Here is a 6,678-nt window from a genome sequence, read left to right on the forward strand (position 1 = left end):
ATTGGTCAGTGTAGCAGCACCCCCTACAGCTAAGGGGTAAAGCCTCAGAAGTGACCCTCGTCCGTCTGCAAGATACAGGCCGCGTCCGGGGCCACCATGCCAGATCTTTCAACATGGCCTGTTTCTCAGATGGGGTGAGCACACTTTCCTCGAGTTCATTACAATACATATATATATATATATATATATATATATATTCATCAAAGGGCACTTCAAAAACAGCTGGAAGTTTCCGAGGCTGACTTCTGCTTTTCCCCATGAACTCTGGCATTTGGCAACATCTGTTTTAATCGGCAGAATAAGCTTGGCTTGGGGCAGAGATTCTCCGCAGCATCTTCCTTAGCCTTCCCTGGAGGCCACGTCTGCCTGCTTCCTGAGCCCGCATGCTTTGCTAGAACTGAGGTGTCACACGGGACCTTACAGCCACTCCAAGACCTAGTGACTTAAAGCTTTATCATTCTCCTGGCAAACTCCATTAACAGGTAAGATTTGGCTACTCAAGTGTGTTTAAAATGTGTTGCACTGAAATAAAAGAAAAACAGATCTTTGTGAAGCACTGCAGAGGAGCCAGGATAGAGAGAAATCTCTGAGGAAAATGAAACTCCCAACTCAATTTAATAGAAACAGCAGGGGCAGAGGTGCGGGGTGTGAAATCCAGCCCCTGTCTTCTCTTCAGACACTCACAGCTTTTCCTACGACCCTGTGTTTAGACAAAACATCCCGCCCTTCAAACAGGCGAGTCACTCAGCCCTGGGGACTGAGCAAACAAGGTTTGATGCTGGTGTGGGGTCCACGCGTTCTGTGGTTGCGCTAAGATGGTAACTATCTGCTATTTGAACCATCTGAGTTTGAAGTTAATGAAATCTAAAGCTCAGTGCTGAGAAGCCAGGTGTCATCTGAACAGCCAGAAGAGAGATTTCCGTCTCTGTAGAAAGTTCTAGTCAAGGTGGAGGTGTGTGGATGCAAAGTACATTGCTGCATGTTATAGGAGGGCACTCATTATTTTTATGCCTTTTCACGAATAACCTTGGGTGTAACATCAACTTTCAGTAAGTCTTGGAAGTCTTTAACAACCTCCCACCAAGGCAGGAAAGCCAGAGCTAACACTGCAGAGCTGCCTGTGGGCTTCCTGCCGTTGGGGACATACTAGGTGCCCCTACAGTTGAATACCTACTAGGTGCCTGGGAGTTGGAGATGTACTAGGTGCTCCAGAGTTGGAGACCTACTAGGTGCCCCTACTGTTGAAGACCTACTAGGCGCCTCTGCAGTTGAAGACCTAATAGGCACCCCTGCAGTTGAAGACCTAATAGGTGCCGCTGCAGTTAGAGACCTCCTAGGTGCTCCAGAGTTGGAGACCTACTAGGCGCCAGGCACGGCGCTCAGACCATGACACAGGCTCTAACGCCCCCGAGCTTCTTACAAGGTGGCCATGTCTGTCCCCACGTTCCCCATGGATACCGTGCACATCCAGCCCCGCTTGGTCTAGGCCTGGGGAGGGAGCTCAGATCGTCCCCTGCAGCCTCCAAAGCCAGTGCTCCTGCCTCAGGGCTTGTCAGACATGAGGCCACTGGGAGGTCACTGGCGAGCTGAGGGCAGCTGCCCCCCGCGGCCACCAGGCCTCCCTGCACAGACGCCTTCACCCCAGACTCGGGCCGCTTTCTGCCCATACTTTGCTCTCCTGCTGCATAGCCACCTGATCACACCTCCTGGGGGCTGAGAACCCCACCACCACCAAGCCCCACCCCGCATGAAATCCTCGGCCAATCTGAGTGTGAGGGCATGGAACCCACCCACCAGCCTCATTCTGTTACCGAGTCCAAGCTTGCTCTGCTGGCTTCATGATGCTGGGAAATGACTTTATTCGGAAAGCCAGCTGACCGAGAAGATGGCAGGCTAGCACCAAAAAATAATCATCTTAGCGAGGTCTGGATGCCAGGTTCTTTTACAGATCAGAGATGGGCGGGAGATGAGGAAGCAAAGTAAAAAGGCCATTAGTCTTGCACACATCTAGAATGGCAAGCCTCAGCCAGGGGGTGTGTTCATTTCTTCCTTCCTGCCATCCACAGGTGGACAAGGCTCTGAATGAAGGCAGTTTGGTTTAACAGTCAGGCGGAGAGGCAGGGTTCTCTGAGGCAGGCCATTGTGTATGATTACAATAACAAGAACAATGAAAAGCAAGCCAAAGAAACAGTTCCGACATGGAGCCACAATTGGTTGCTTCTGTGCAACAATTCCATTTCTGGAAGGCCAGTGCGTGGCCTCCCAGGCCGCTCAGGCCCTGGCCCCTTCCTGCCCACAGGCCTCAAGCACTCAGTCATCAGCCTGTCTATCACATCAGCCATCATTCCCAGCTTCTTCTGACAGCCAGCTGGGTACCGCTGGGCACTGAGGATGAGACACTAAACTGACCGTCTGCCTTTGAAGACAGCACTGGGAGAAGAGTGGGTGGGATGAAGTGGGCGGAGCTGGGCCATGGGGGGTGCAGAGAGGTCCTCATGTTGGGGGGCTGTGGGTAGGCATTGACGGAGCAAATGTGAAGTGGGCTGAGATTCCCCAGAAATGGGCAGGGTGCACCTCGTCTCCGGAGATGCACAGGTCCTGGGGATTGTGCCCACAGGCAGACTCCCCAGCCGACTGGATCTGAGTCCAGTGACGGGGACCCATGAACACACACCTCCCACCGCCGGAGGGGAGTCCAGTCCACCGCCAGAAGGGAGTCCAGTGACAGGGGAGACAGAGACACCGGTGCCCATGGATGGTCCCAGTAACAGACACACAGCGGGCCCGAGTGTCGGCACAGCCCGTCCTCCCTGCAGAGGGCAGAAGGCCCCCACCATTGTCTGCTCCTTCGTCCCCCCAAAAAAACCTGTGTACATGTCGCTTCACGTGGCAAGAGGGAGTTTGCATCTGTGACAAAGGTTATAGACCCTAAGAGAGGGAGGGGATTCTGGGTGACCCGGGTGAGGTTACCCTAACCACCTGAGACCTCTCGGGGAAGCAGGTTTTCGTCCCTCGGTGTGTGGGGGGCTGTCCATGGCTCTGAGACTCAGGCGCTGTGGGTGCCCCAAACTCTCAGCTCATGGTCCCACACTGCTTCTATTGATGGAGGAACCCCCAAACCTGAGTTCTCTCATTCCCACCCACTCAGACCACCCACCTGCTCAGACTACCTGCTGCGTCTACCTCTACATCTAACTACTAAGTACAGAATTCCCTTACCTCTTCATTTAAAATTAGCTTTTACATAATTCTAGGCAAAAAGCAAGACCTCCTCTAAAAGGGTCTGTGACTGAGGTCAGGCTGCGATGCTTAATGCATATGCTACAGCTTTTCAGGCAAACTGCAACTCGGTCATCAGAAATCAGGAGCGTTATATGGGTTATTCCACTGCAAGGAGGCCATTATTCCCTCCCAATGGAAAAAGCCTAGTCTTGAAATTTCATACAGTCAAGAGCTATTTTCCTTTGGGATTTGCCCTAAAATGGGAAGGTGCTGTGGGGTGAATCTAGGAAACGTGTGTGGAAGGTCTTTGTTCGAGGAGCCAGCCAGGCTGTCCTGACAATTCAAGAACAACAGTGATTTCTGTCATCAGTGTTGATAAGCCCTAATTTAAAAAAAAAAAAAAAAAAGCCTCTGGCCAGAAGCATGAGGTTTATAGCAAAATGGATGAAGTTTATTGAAGTGTGGACAAAACTAGAGTGAGTGTGAGCAGTGACACAGAGGACCCCAAGGTCGGCACTGAGGCCCCTGGGGAACGTGACTGGGGATTTGTTCAAGTTTTTCCCGGATGTGGCTCTCCTTTGGAATAAGGTTTCATCTCACCCGTGGGCTTGGTGCTGTTGGCGTTTCTGTAGTTTTGTAAAGACCAAAGTCAGACGATTGGAGCCCCAGCAGAGCAGGACCAGAGCCCAGAGCCGCTCAGCACACTCAGGCTGTTCCCAGCCCTGTAAACACTGTTCCTGGGGTTCAGCCACTCCTGACACCAAGTGTCTGCCAGACCTGTCCCACCCTCCCCTCTCACGGGGGTCAAACACTCGCTGTGCTAGCACGTTCCTCTCTGCCGCCCTGTTCTTTCCACAATAACAACTTAAAAACATGTTGTTTATCAACGGGCCTCCAAGCTCACCAGGAAGGAGTCTGATGTTCTGCATTCAGGATCGGGTCTCTTCTGTCCCACAAGCCAGCCCGGGTTGTGTGGTGCTCAGGTGCCAGCAGGAGAGAATTCAGTTTCCCAGGGACGGGCTGCTCCTGTGTGACGTCACAAGGGCTGTGGGCGACGGAGCTCCGAGCTGAGCGGCCCCTCCCCGCAGAAGCCAAGGGGCCCCCCCAACCCCAACTGAACAATGTGGGCCTGAACCCCCCTCTGCCAGCCCTCGGGTCCCCGGGGGTCCGTCTCTAGGAGGCTCCCGTGAAAGCATGTGTGTCCAGTACACCCAGCCGTGGGTGCCCAGCAGAGGGGGTGGGTGCAGGAAGGACCCTCCGCCCAGAAAGTGCAGACGCACACGGAGCTTCCAGGGGCTAAAGGGGCCCGTGGACCTGGAGAAAACGTACCTGTGCCTCGTGGTGCAGCAGAGACACCTGTCCCGGCCCTGGAAGCCTGGGGTCTGGGGAAGGGCTCCCTGTGAGATGGGGACAGCTGAGCACCGCCTGACACCTGTGTTCATACATGACACGCGTGATCATGCCTGACACCTGTGGTCACACCTGACATGCATGGTCGTGCCCAACACACGTGGTCACACCTGACACACGTGGTCATGCTTGACACATGTTGTCTTGCCTGAGACCCATGGTCACACCTGATATGCATGGTCATGCCTGACACACATGGTCATGTCTGACACATGAGGGGCGCAGCCAACTGCACTCATCGTCACAGCATCCTGCAGCGCGGTGTCCCCGGCTCACAGATGGAGAAACTGCAGCCCAAGGCTGCCAAGGTCATCCTGGGAGCCTATGTCAGGAGCGGCTAACCCGAGCAGGGGCTCAGACACCCGGTGTGTAGGTGCGCGGGCACCCCTGCCCCTGGAGGTGTTTCCCACCCCAGGAGCCCCTCCCGCTTCCCTGCCAGGGCTCTCCTCCCAGGCCTTGGCCCACGCGGCTCCCCCTGCACCCCCACCCCGCCCTGATGGAAAGGCTGCCCCCGTCCCCCTCCAGGAACCTGGCTGGCTCCCACCAGACCCTCTGGTACCCAGAGGCACGCGTCTCCCCTTCCAAGTGAAACTCTTAACAGCAAAACCCGTCCTGTGCTTCTTCACGGAGCAGACTGCTTTAATTTAAACTAATGGGTGTGCTTCTGTCCTGATGTCTCCGGTCACCCACGGCCTCTCTGGAGGCGGCAGCCACAGTGTCCAGGCGGCGGCCTCCAGTGGGTCCCCAGAGCAGGAGGGCCTCGCTGTCCTCCGCTTCTCTGAGTCCAGCCAGACACAGACAGCGGCCACAGCAGGGTTCTCGGAGCTGGCGGAGGCTGCCGGCCTTGCAGGCCGGTGCTCTGCAGTATGTTTGGGCTTCTCCCTTCCTTGGACGGAGCACCCGACATTCTGCAGTCTTTCCAAAATTCCTTTCACCTGCCCCAAATCTTTCAACAAACCCCCTTTCTACTTACATCAGCCAGAATCTGATTTTCTTGCTTACAGCGAAGAAACAGCCCTGCCCTCAGTTCTGACCTGCTGGATTAAACTGGGCTACACCTGGTGACCACCCCCCCCCCAGGTCTTCCCCTGCCACCTGCCCCGAAGGAGGGGCGTGGGTTCCGCCTAGACCCGACACCAGAGGTGGCCGGTGCCCACGGGCAGACGTCAGAGCCTTTGTCACCCTCATCAAGAGGCAGGTATGTCCAGACAAAGGCTGCCCCCGGGCAAGAATATGCCCACAGGACATCTGTCTGCGAGGAAACACCTTCCTGCCAGTCTAGCTGCGGCCTCCGCCCCCAGACCCCCAGGGCCCAGGGCAGCAGGCGGTGGGGACCAGGGCAGGAATGACAGCCCCTGGCTAGAGCCGTCCGCCCGCTGCAGTCCGAGCAGCCACTTGGGGTCACACTGGCGCCTGGAAGGGACCCCACACGAGCTCGATTCTTTCCCGACGGCCCCCCGCGGCTGCGTCTGGGGCCCCCTGCTCCCCTCGCTCCCAGGCGCCCGTCATCCCTTTGTTCCTCCTTCGGCCGTCTCCGCGGCCGCTGGGTGGCAGTGTGGACGCGCGCACCGGCCACCCGCCGGGCAGCTCCCGCGGCCGCGGGCGGCGCGCATCCGCGCACAGCGTCGCGGTCCCGCCTCGGTGCAGCCTGAGAAGCGCGGCCCACCCGCAGCCAGACCGCTGCTCCTCCTCCGCAGGTGGGGCGCCGCGCCCTCCCTTGCCAAGCCGGGGGCTTGAATTAGCGCTTCAATCCCGGCTTCCCTCCGGCCGTCGAGTCCGAGCAAATGCGCTGCAGTGGTCACCCCCTGCAGAGGCGTGTGGCCCGGCCCGACCACAGACCGGGCCGCGGGCTTCCTGCGCGGCCTGCTGGCACGGGGCCTCCCAGGAGGGCGTGGCGGAGGAGGGGGCGTACATGGCTCCCTCTGGTCCCCATGAGAGCACAGAGGTGCCCCCCTCCGCCTCCCTATAAGAGAGGGACCCAGACCAGGGAGGTGAGGGCTTGCCCTGGGCTGCATTTACCCCGGGAGAAGAGCCCGGCTAGGGCCG

The sequence above is a fragment of the Cervus canadensis genome, chromosome 30 (assembly GCF_019320065.1).
Source record: "Cervus canadensis isolate Bull #8, Minnesota chromosome 30, ASM1932006v1, whole genome shotgun sequence".
NCBI lineage: Eukaryota > Metazoa > Chordata > Mammalia > Artiodactyla > Cervidae > Cervus > Cervus canadensis.